Source organism: Rhinatrema bivittatum, chromosome 2, assembly GCF_901001135.1.
Source record: "Rhinatrema bivittatum chromosome 2, aRhiBiv1.1, whole genome shotgun sequence".
NCBI classification, from domain to species: domain Eukaryota; kingdom Metazoa; phylum Chordata; class Amphibia; order Gymnophiona; family Rhinatrematidae; genus Rhinatrema; species Rhinatrema bivittatum.
In genome coordinates, this window is record NC_042616.1 from 547,621,571 (window position 1) to 547,634,311 (window position 12,741).

Sequence of the window (12,741 nt, forward strand, 5' to 3'; positions counted from 1 at the left end):
GCAGGGGAGAAGAAAAACAACCAATAAGGGTTGTATAACATAGTCTGGGTAAAACAAATAAGCATGGGTGTAGCTTGCTTATTGAGGCGGTTACTACCCCTAACTAATCAAGCTTGATATTTCACTTGGATGCAGCTCCATCACTGCTCTCTACATCAATGGTGGGGGTGGAAGGGAAATAGAACCAAAGAGCTAAGAGAAACAGATAAGTATGAGGAAAAAAAAATGTGTGAAGCTTTCTGGGCAGACTGGATGGGCCGTTTGGTCTTCTTCTGCCGTCATTTCTATGTTTCTATATAACTTTTTACTACTTATATAATACTTTCATTAGTTAGTCCACTTTATTATTTTTACAATCCTTTTTAAAACCCCAAATGATATAACATTCTCTAAACATTGTTATCCTTTAAACCTCTCAACCTAATAGTCAAGATAAACAATAGTTTGCCTCTGTCTCGCTTTATCAGTATTATATATATATATATATGTAACGATACCGAATCTCACTGTAATTACTCTATAAAATAGTGACACCTATAAGCACACTAAATGTATATTATATGTATATATATTATATGTATGTATTGGTAACAAAACTTCACCTCGATGTAATTACTCCATGTTTTGTATTACAAAATAGTGTAGCCAATAATCACACTATCTTACATACATCATGTAAACCGATGTGATAACCAGGGTGAATGTCGTTATATAAAAACAAATAAATAAATAAAATAAAGAGAAAGGAGTTCCATAACAATTGGTCTTGAACATAGAAAAGCTTCTTTCTGGTCATTTGTAGTTGATTAATTTCAGGAGATGGAACAATCAAAAGATGTTGATTTGAGGACAGAGACAGGATGGAGGCAGTCCAGAGAAGGGCAACCAAAAAGGTGGATGGTCTTCATAAAATTACTTATGAGGAGAGATTGAAGAACCTAAATATCTATACCCTAAGAAGAGGAGGAGCAGACTTTCAGATACTTGAAAGGTTTTAATGATCCATGGTCAACAAATCTTTTATGTTGGAAAAAAATCAGTAGAACAAGGAGTCACGATTTGAAGCTCAAGGGAGGAAGTCTCAGAACCAATGTCAGGAAATATATTTCTTCATGGAGAGGGTGATGAATGCCTGGAATGCCCTTCCGGAGGAAGTGGTGAAGACTAAAACTGTGAAGGATTTCAAAGGGGCATGGGATAAATACTGTGGATCCATAAAGGCTAGAGGATGGGACTGAAGAGAAGAGCCATGGGGGTGGAGTACTGGAGTGGAAGCTACTACCTGATGATTAGAACCCTTACTCAATAAGCTTTCACACGGTTAATGCAACTCCAACATTGCTTCAACGGCAAGGGGAAATGTGGAAAAGAGGATTTACATTCAGATAACAACCAACAAGGACTGAACTTCACAATCTGGGTAAACAAATAAGTGTGGGACTAGTTTGCTTATTACGGTGGTTACTACCCTAAACCAATTAAGCCTGATACATCACCTTGAATGTATATTCATAGTTGCTCTCTGCTTCTACGGCAGGGGGAAATGTGGAAAACAGGATTTACATTCAGACAGCATCCAACAAGGCCTTGATCTGTGCAATCTGGGTAACAAGCATTGGGGTAACTTGCTTGATGCGGCGGTTACTACCCTTAACCATTAAGCCTTATGCTCACCTTTGATGCAACTCCAACATTACTCTCTGCATCAATGACAGGGGATGGCAGGAAATTTGAATCAAACAGTTACCAACAAGGGCCCTGAACTTGGTGGTTGATGAAACAGATAAGTATGTGAAAATAAGTGTGGGAGTTTGCTGGGCAGACTGGATAGGCCGATTGGTCTATTTCTGCTGTCATTTCTATGTTTCTATGAGGATCTCAAACAGCGAGAAGGTTGATAAGGTTTTAACGCTGCATTGAAGCTAGGAGGAGCAAGCTCATTAATATCCTTAAACACAAGCAAGATAATTTTAAAAATAATCCTCCATTTAATTGGAAGAAAATGTAAACTAATTAATGATGGGGTAATATGTTCTCTTAGTCTTACCCCTGTGATAACCCTAGCTACTGAATTTTGTACCAATTGTAGGGCTCAATGATTTTTGTGCAAACCCTAAGTGTAAAGAATTGCAATAGTCAAGAGGAGAAAATAGACTGTATAGTTGTTCTTAGGTCTGTCTTGCTTGGAAATGTTTGTAGTCTCCGTAGCAAGTGTAACTTAAAGTAAGATGTTTTAATAACCTTAGAAATTTGCGGTTTCAGAGACAAGGTGGTATCCATAATAAATCCTAGATTTCTAGCTTCTGTTACTATAGGAATTTGTTGGTCATCTAGTACAAAGAATTTTGGCAATTTAAGATCAGGAAATCTAGCCAGGTATAGGATTTCAGTTTTTGACACATTCAAAAGTAACTTGCTTTTAAATAACCATTCTTTCAAGACATTCAAACAGGTTACAATCCTTTTCAAAGAAGATTCGACTGAATCTTGAATAGGTACATAAAACTGAATGTTGTCCACATATAATCGGTAGCCTACATCCAACTGCGCCAGTACTTTACATATTGAGGCTATATAGATGTTAAAAAAGACAGGAGAAAGGGACTGTTTACATCAAAACTTTGTATACCGTTGTGATGACGAAACTGAATGACGGTATATAAAACACGATAAATAAAAAAAAAAAGATCCCTTTGGCACTTCAGTGTTAAGGTCAAATCTATCAGAGCAATTGCCTGATATACAAACGGATTGAAAATGGTCTTTTTAAAAAGAAGTGAACCAATTTAAACATGTATCACCAATCCCAATATTACTGAGGCGATGAATTAAAATGGAATGGTTGAAAGTGTCAAATGTTGCACTAAGATCGAGGAATACTAGAAAAAAATCCTTTATCACTGTCAAAACCTTGCCAATAGGTATCTACAAGAGACAATAATAATGTTTCTATATTAAAATTTGGTTTAGGGGGTGGGGAGAGGGGAAGAGGAAAGAAAGTTAGGTAGAGGGGTAGGGAAGTTCTCTCCCACTCCGCTCCTTAATTGGTGCAAACTGGGAGAGGCCCAACTGTATCGCCGTATGTTTTTAGTGAAAATTCCCCTCCCTGTGCTTGCGGCCATCAGATTTTATAACATGTGTGCACCGGACCTTGCATGTTATAAAATTGGCGTATCCATGTGCCCACACTGGGAACCGCACACACATGGGCGGCTGCATGCAGCTTTAAAAATCAACCCCATAATGTTGTCTTAGATATTGTGATGACCAGAGGTGATAGGGTGAGGTCTGGCCTATTGGGGGCTGTCTTCTGCAGTCTTGGCTTGCCTGGGAATGGATTCTATGCCAGTAAAAACATTTGATCAGGGCACTCAGGACTCTAAGGAACTGGATTTACAATCCCCCATTTTCTCAACAGCTTTAAGTTTCAGTGTATTCTGACCCTTCACTGTTTCCACATGAGGGCAACACTTCCTTATAAGTGTAGTCCAATGGTGCAGACTCACTGTAATTACACCTGTGGCTAAAACCCCCTTCTAGACTACAGGGCAGTTCCCTTAATCTGGCTGTCCTGTCTCTATAAGGTTCCGCCTTTAATTACCACTCCCGCTAGATTTGTCTCTGCTTTCACTCAAAAAAGGGAACATAAGAAATTGCCATACTGGGTCAGACCAAGGGTCAATCAAGCTCAGCATCCTGTTTCCAACAGTGGCCAAACCAGACTACAAGTACCTGATATTATTCGTGATGGTTGTGGGTGGATCCTTGGGCCGGTGACAGATGACCACGCCCACGGGGGAAGATCCCGAGAGGGACCACCGGTCAGGTTCCGAATTGGGAGACACACACACAAGTTCTTTTATTAAACAGTTCTTGAGAACCACCAGAGGTGGCAGTAGTGAGCTGGAGAGCCCGGCTGGGCTGTAGTCCCTCAGGCACTGGAACAGCGATCCCAGAAAGGCTGAGCTGTAGAGAAACTGAGATAGTGAGTAGGCAGAGTATGCAGAGTTCAGGAACAGAACCTTGATGTTAACACTCACACTGTAGTCTCTTAGAAAAGACCAGGAGCTGGAATGAAGTAGGCCCTCAAGGAGCGAATACCTGGTTCCAGGGAAAGCTCTGAGAGAGAGATGGTAACTCACTGGTGTTGTAGGCAGTGGTGACTTCCTGGCAGACGCTGTATTCCGTAACAGGTCCGGGAATGTGGGCCCTCGAGGAGCGAGTACCGGTTCCAGACTTTGACCTGAAAAGTAAAAGAGAGAGTGAGGCCCCCAAGGAGCAGGTACCCCTGGTAAAGTCCGAGGAGGCAGAGTAGCAAGGTCTGCGGAGAGCGAATCCCATCCGCAGCGATACCTGGAGGCAGTTAGGTATGAAACCCTTTGCTAACTCGATTAGTTAGCGAAATGAAAGACCTTTAAATATCCAAAGATGATGATGTCATCTCAGGGGGACGCCCCTGAGGTTCGCGCCACTGCTAGTACTTGAGTCGGGGCCACACCGCGTGCGCGCCCTTAGGCTTCAGGAGAACATGGCGGAAGGCAGAGTCTAGCCAGTCTGGGAATGCTGGAGGAGGTTGACAAGATGACGCCATGGCAGCCAAACTTCCATCAACCCCGGAGGGAGTCACCAAAGGGGTAAGAAGGGTGGAGTGGAGACATCGGGCAGCGACGGTTGCAACAGTACCTGGCAAGTACCCTAAAAAATAAGTATATCCCACGCTACTGGGCTATAGCAGTGGCTATTTTCTAAGTCAACTTGATTAATAGCAGGTAGTGGACTTCTCTTCCAAGAACGTATCCAAACTTTTTTTAAACCCAGCTACACTAACTGCACTAACCATATCCTCTGGGAACAAATTCCAGAGTTTGATTGTGCGTTGAGTGAAAAAGAATTTTCTCCAATTAGTTTTAAATGTGCTACATGCTAACTTCATGGAGTGCCCCATAGCATTTCTATTGTCCGAAAGAGTAAATAACCTTTGTGTAATGTTCTTATTCAGTCCTTTAAGTGCTTGATATAACCCACACTATTCTTATTAGGGATGTGAATTGTTTTTTGACGATTTAAAATATTGTCCGATATTTTTTAAATCGTCAAAAATCATTAAAGAGTGCGATACAATAGAAATTCCCCCGATTTATCGTGAAAAATCGTTAATCGGGTTTGTGTCCACTAACGGGAGTTATTTGGGGGGAGGGCGGGAAAACCGGTATACCAAAACAACCCCTAAACCCACCCCGACCCTTTAAAACTAATCCCTTACCTTCCCCCACCCTCCCAAACCCCCCCAAAACGTTTTAAAATCACCTGGTGGTCCAGTGGAAGCCCCGGGACCGATCGCTCGCTCTCGGGCCGTCGGCTGCCACTAATAAAAATGGTGCCAATGGCCCGATAAAAAAAACCCCACCCTGACCCTTTAAAACTGACCCCTTAGCCTCTCCCACCCTCCCGACCTCCCAAAAAATGTTTTAAAATTACCTGGTGGTCCAGTGGGGGTGCCGGGAGCGATCTCCTGCTCTCGGGCCGTCGGCTGCCACTAATAAAAATGGTGCCAATGGCCCGATATAAAAAACCCCACCCCGACCCTTTAAAACTGACCCCTTAGCCTCCCCTACCCTCCCGACCCCCCAAAAAACATTTTTAAATTACCTGGTGGTCCAGTGGGGGTGCTGGGAGCGATCTCCCGCTCTCAGGCCGTCGGCTGCCACTAATAAAAATGGCGCCGATGGCACCGGCCATCCAGTGCTCCTATCATGTGACAGGGGCCGGCCAATGGCACGGATACCCTGTCACATGGTAAGGGCAAAGGGCCATCGGCGCCATTTTTATTAGCGCAGCCAACGGCCCGAGAGCAGGAGATTGCTGCCCGCGCCCCCACTGGACCACCAGGTAATTTAAAACGTTTTTGGGGGGGTCGGGAGGGTGGAGGAGGCTAAGGGGTCAGTTTTAAAGGGTCAGGGTGGGTTTTTTGTTTATCGGATCGGGCGCAGCCGATAAACAAAAAACCAATCGGGCCGGACGATAAAAATTATAAGATATGAATCGGAACCGGAACCCAACTGATTCCGGTTCCGATTCACATCTCTAATTCTTATTAATAGCAACTTTCCACTCTTTAAGTCTCCTCAATTAAGGATCTATTAACCTTAGAACAATTTTGAATTTTCATACAGTCACTGGGTTTTCCCAAACAATACACACATTTTGTCCTTTAAACATTAGAAATAAACAGAACTCACACGCTATTGCTTAATTACTAACAATGGTTCAGTTCTTTGTATTTTCCCTGTAACATGCTCTACTTCCAATTATTAGCTAGACAATAGCAAGGTTTCTATCTATATTATTCCCCCTTCAACCTAAGTTGGGGAAAAGAGGTACAGCTGACAAATCTGAGGCAAGTCTTTAGTGCTTGACAAAGGTTCAGTGCATAAGCTTTCCTACTGCATCTTCCCCAGCATTGCTTCTATGGAAGGAATAATTTACCCATTTTCCTTTTCATAGGCTATCACACCTGATCCTTTTAAGCTTCAAAATAGCCATACTAACATTCACTTCCTGGAGGTATTATTTCTTTACACCAGTAGTTGCATTTACCCAGGTGGATTTTAGTATCTTCACAGAAACAAACTATAGTCGCTATCTTGGTAATACGAGTTCAGCTATTCCCCTTCCTATCACTTAATAAAAGAAAGGTTTTTTCAACTGTGCTGTCCACTCTGTTTACCTTAATTAACCTTCATCTTTACCTTAATTAACCTTCAGATCTTTATGACACAAAAGATAAGCTTTTACACACAGCCCAACCTTCAAAGCCCATTGAAATTATAATATTGCTTAGCACAGTTTAAACCTAAAACTTTTACTTTGTTCTTTACCCTAATCTCAACCAAATCTATATTGAATCCACTTCACTGCCCTACTCTCAGTGCAAAAGAGCCCTGATTCGGTATTAAAGTCTGTTAATGGCAATCAAAAGGAACTTAGCTTAGATGCTAGCAGTGTCTATAAGTCAGGTAACTCTGGATCTTCCTCATCATCATCAGCAGAGGGTTCCTCCAAAATAAAGCTGAAGATGTTGCTCCTGCTTCCTCCACTATGCCTCTTTGTGTCAGTAAAGCCCTCTCTTTTATAGTGCCTAACAGCCTATAGCAGCCAAACTGCTGATTCTTCATGCTTCAGCTGATCGCTTTTGTTGTACTAGCTGCTACTTCTCAGGAATTCTGGGCAATGTAGTCCTACTGACAATCATTAATTTTTGTCAGCCTGATTTTTCCTGTCTAACCACACTGTCTGTCTTTCTTCTGCACAGGGACTAACCAAGATTCTAGTATATCTGTTACAATGTGCAGAAAAATATATAAACAGTCAATGCTTCCTTGGACACCCTCTTTTCCTGAAGTTCCACTGCCTTTGCCTGTCCTAACCACTTGCTTCTCCACAGCAGTGTCTGATCATTGGTTGATAGCTACTGAAGGGGCCTGAAAGGTAGTGTTGCTCCTTCAAGGAAATGTGAGGCTGCAGAGGAGATAGCCTTGGAGCAATGGTAGACCTCTCCTCTTCAGCATCCTCACTAGGTAAGGCCAACCCCATCATGGCAGAGGATAAGGATCCCATCAGTGCTCTCAGAGAAGGAGGGGGGATCCTCTGTTTGTGGTGGTGGTATTGCTGGTAGCGGCAAAGGTACTGGTGGTGTTGGCACACAAGAAGTCAGAACCATTATGGGCGATGATGGAGCAAGAGGGGAGCTATCAATGGAGCAGGTGGAACAGCATGGGGAGGCACCATCCAGGCTGGTGATGTTGCAGCCAAGGCTAGTGGGGGCTGATTCCTGGTAGGCCTCAGATACCATGAAGTATTCCATGCTGCCAGCAGCTGGCAGAGTGGCATTCTCTGTATCATCTCCCTCCACACTGTAGTCTGGGCCTGCATTTCTTGCTACATGTCTCTCAGATCCTGTAGCATGCCCTAGATCTCCTCTTGGACCACATTTTTCAGGCCCTGGATGTCATGCCTGAAGGCTGCTAGCTCCATCATCACTATAGCATTCAGTTGGACTCTGCACCTCTCTGCTGGAGTGAACTGCATTTTCTCTTCTCTTCTGGAGACAAGGTCTTTCTTCAATGGGCTGACCTTCTCCTCACCAACTACATGCCTCTAGATACCTGGTGTGCAAAGGGTTGCCAACTTCTCCACAGATTAGGATTGGACACTCAAGGACGGAGGGGGTGGGGCCCTCACGCTACCTCATTTGCATAAAATAAAATCAAGAAATATAAAAATATCAATATAGTAAGATTATAATAGGAAAGAATGTTTCAGAACAACTGATGAGTAGAATAACACCAATAAATGAAAGCCAAACACCTCCTGCCCTTTTGGGCTTCCAAAACCTACCCTAAACGTACTATAGCACTTGAGCATTTTTTGTGTTAAAAGTATTCTCCCATCATGGTTATTCCTTCATCATATCTTTTCTGAGACTCACACTCACACACGTGTATGCAGACCAATAGGCTGGGTGGGGATGACTTGCTCTAGATGGGGAGGGTGAGAGGTTGCATTCTGTGTAGGGGTTGTAATAGCTCTCGTGTGTGTATGCTTACAAGATGAAGCCTGGGGAGAGAGGGAGATGGGAGGAGGGGCATCAGTTACTCAAGGGACGTGTGTTGCTTGAGATGGGGAATTTTTCTGGAATAACTGGAATGTTGTGGTACTCGCCCTTTGCAAAATGAGGGGGCAAAATAAATGCTTCTAGTAGGGAGGTATATGGCAGAGAGGAGACCAGAGGGATGCCAGGAAGAAAGGGGTGGAAAGAGGAGTCAGAGAAGACAACCATCCAGGATGCATTGTGCCAGGTCTGGGGTGGTACCACCTACGTGCCTCATCTGGGCAAAAGTAAGGGGGGGGGGGTGGAAATAGGGGGAGAGAAAGGAAGGAAAGGTGAAAGGGGGGAAAGCTGGTAGCAGGGGGAAATGGCTGATGTCAGGTGAGAAGGGGGCCGAGAGAAAAGGACAGGGAGGGGTGATCAATAGCAAGAACAGTGGGAATAGGGGGGACATAGAAGAGGATGGGGAGAGATGAGAAAGTTGGGGGGGGGAGTCCCTCTCCCCAACAGCTTCTTCCTCCTTTAGCAAAATCCTCTTTTCCCTTCAGCCCCTCCCCACCTCTTTGCGCTTACCCCATTCCCCCGCTGTCCTCTCCATTTAGTCTCCCATTCCCTCTCTGTCTTCAGTCTTCCCCCTTTTCTCTTCAGCCTCCCTTCTACTTTACCTCTATTTTATCTTCACCTCATTTCCACTCCAGTCCTCTTGCTCTCTCTAATGCCCCCCCCCACACACACACACACTCATTGCTCCTACTTTTCTCCCCAGACAGCAGCTCTCCTAGTCCTCCCTTCCATCCATTTTCCATTCCTGTGGTCCCTGTCCTGATGGTTACAAGTCCAGCTTGGTTTGAAGACAGTGGCGCTCAGCTGGACACGAGCAGATCCCCACGTGATGATGGCAGGCAGCAGGGTCCTTTTGAGTCCTACACGCAGCATGGCAAAACTAAGGTGGAAGTTCCATGTTGCACACTGTGCACTCAGGGACGTAACACAGCTGCCACTGCAAGAATCAGGAAAGGCTGAGACTTACCAGCAGCACCAGCAAAAAGGGTAAAAACATAAACTGCAATTTTTTTTTTAACTTGCTTGCAGCAGAAATTACATCCGTTGTAAGAAGTTGCAGGCGGGGGAGGATCAAAGCTCATCTTGTCAATCATTTACTGGCAGCAGGTCTCTAATTGGTGGAGTAGGTGGGACCATGATCCCAGTGGACCACCTCTTTCCGATGCTCATGCCCCATAGGCTGTGAGCCTGAGCATGTGCAGAAGCCTTTTTTTGTTTCCTGTATGCATCTATCCAGCCGATTGGTGCAGCAGCCAGAAGGAAAATGTAATCTGATTGGTCCCTAGCCTGGCCAGCATTTTCTAACTCTGCTGCCTGCCTTGACCAGATTTTACAGTGTCCAGTTACACAGTGTATGTTCAACTGAGGGGAAAACTGGACAGTTGGTCAACCTAGGTATGCATGATGGGGTATGAGTTGGCTGGGTTTCCATCTTCTTTTCCTTCTCTTCCTCCATGTCAGAGTGAAGATGCTTAGATGATAGGTGCTCATTAGCTGATATCTCCCCATTATCAGTGTCCTCTTCTGAGCTTGTGGCCAGCATCTGTGAATGCTGACTTGCCCATGGGGGACCACTGGGTACAGGAACATCAAAGTCTTCACCTGCCTCTTCTCCTGACAATAGAGAAAGTGTACATAATTTCAATATACATGTGATGTGGCCTTTTCTTTTCACAGTCACTGGACCTTACTTTTAGCTAACAGAACTGCTCCATGAGCCTTACACTTAGCACTCCCTGCTATTCCACAGTTTATTAAGCCTTCCCATGGCTGAGAAATGTACCATGAAGCACTTGTAAAGCATAAGCATGGACAGAGAGAGAGGACTCATAAACTGGTGTGGGTCTTGACTGCTGACCCTATAAGCCTTGTGCACCATTTAATATTTTACGAAGTTACATATCTATGTGTAAGGGCTGGCCTTTTTCTGACCCATAGAAAATTTCACAGATACTTACAAATATGCTGTATGTGGTTTAAGCTGGTCTAAGCACCTTCAATATGACAGGGTTCTCACTAGACCTAGCTTGTCTGATGTCAGCATTGTGACAATGTGCAATGGAGGAGCAGCATTCCCCATATGATGAGGTGTCTTCCTGAGTAGCAGCATAGGGCTGATATTTCTACAGAGGAAAGTTGAGGAGATGGATTCTAGAATACGAGGAAGAAGTGCAGAAGAGTGAAGAGAGAAAGTGGATCCGAAGCTGTGGACAAATATATAGGGAGAAGCAAGAGGTGAGGCATCCTGCCAAGATATGGTCCCCAGACTCTGAGTCTGATTCTGCTTCTGCTTCAAGTAGCCCTAGATTGTTAGGAGACAAAAAAGGACCTAGGAGAAAAGATTTTGGTAAGCTAATATCTATTGGGGGTCAGCCAAGGAGGAAATGATACCTGTCCTGAAGATGTGACCTGTTTTGGGGTCAAGAGTTGAAAATAAATAATGTTATTGTGTATTTCAGGCTAGAGATACTATGGGAACACTGTACAGAAGTGTTTAATCTTTGGACTTTCATTATCCCGCCATCAGTCAGTAAAGTATTTTATTTTTTACAACAGCACAGCGTGTCTTTTTGGAGATATTAACTAATAGACAAGGAGAGCCTGTATGAGTATTTATGCCCATGAAAATACTCTGCATTCCCCCCTGTTCAGGACCATTGGGAAGTCATGAGGGCCTTGCATGACCCATTTCCCTCCCTGTGTGCTCACATGCCCAGAAACTTAACTTTTTTTGCCTTTCCTATATAAACTACTCACCTTGATGGCCTTCAGGATGCAAAGAGTCCAGCTCTCCCACATCTCTCACAGCTACCTCCAAAATGGTGCTGATTACCATCTGTTCTACTGCAGAGAAGGTGATCAGGTTTGCAGGCCTCTCTGCCTTCCTCCTGGCCTGCTTCTGTTTCACCAGGTGTCAGAAGCCTCTCAACATGAGGCTCAGGTCTTTCACACTCCAGTTATCATGGAAGGTCATTATCAGCCTGTGATTAATCTTCTCCCATGCCTCTCATTCCTGTGTGAATCCTGGACTTCTGTCCATACAGGATATTCTGGACCTTCATGACTTCTTAAACCAGAAAATTGACCTCCCTTGGCTAGAAATTAGACTTCCTAATCAGGGCTCCCCTCCTTCTATCATGGTGCAATTTGGAAGACAAGCACTAGGAGCAAGCCCTTTACACCCATATGTATGCATAAATGTACTTGTATTTATTAAAATGTATTAATTGTCTAACACATGAAGGCCTAAGCAATTTACAATAAAAAACATACATAAAAAAATAATGGCTCAGCAATAACAATAAAAACATAAATTAGATGATCAGACCATAGAATCAACAAAAAAATCAACAAAAGGCCTGCTGTAATAAAAGCCCTTCAACAGGAGTCTGAATTTTTTTACATTATCTTGGAGGCGAAGATCTAAAGGCAGCGAGTTCCACAAGACAGGCGCTGCTACAGAGAATACTGTCTTTCTGGTCGTGGCAAGGTGGGCATGATGTATGGAGGGAACATCTAATAAACCACATTGTGAAGATCTTAATTCATGAGAGGGATTACAGATCCTTAAAAGGGCATTTGACCAAGCGCAAGAGTCTGTGCCTGGTAGTTTAAAAGTAGTTATTGTGATTTTATACCAGATACGCTCTCAAATCGGCAACCACTTCATTTTAGCCAGAATAGGTGTAACATGATCAAATCAACTAGAACTGGAAACAAGACTTACAGCAGAATTGAGAAGAAGTTGTAAAGGGTGAAGAGAACTATTAGGAAGACTTAACAATAGACTATTGCAATAGTTAACATGCGGGTAAATAATTGCACGTACAGTAGTATGAAAATCAGGATTATGCAACAAGTGATGTAAACCGGCCAATAAACGTAGTTTATAAAAAACGGCTTTGATGATTGATTTAATTTGAGGTTGGAATGACAGTGTTGCATCCAAAAAAACACCCAAAGTTTTAATGGGGGAATTCAATGCAAAGTGAAGTTGTCAAAAGAAATTGAGTCGGGTTGAGAAATAGAGTGAGGCCTATGAATTAGCAAGAATTCAGATTTGCAGTATT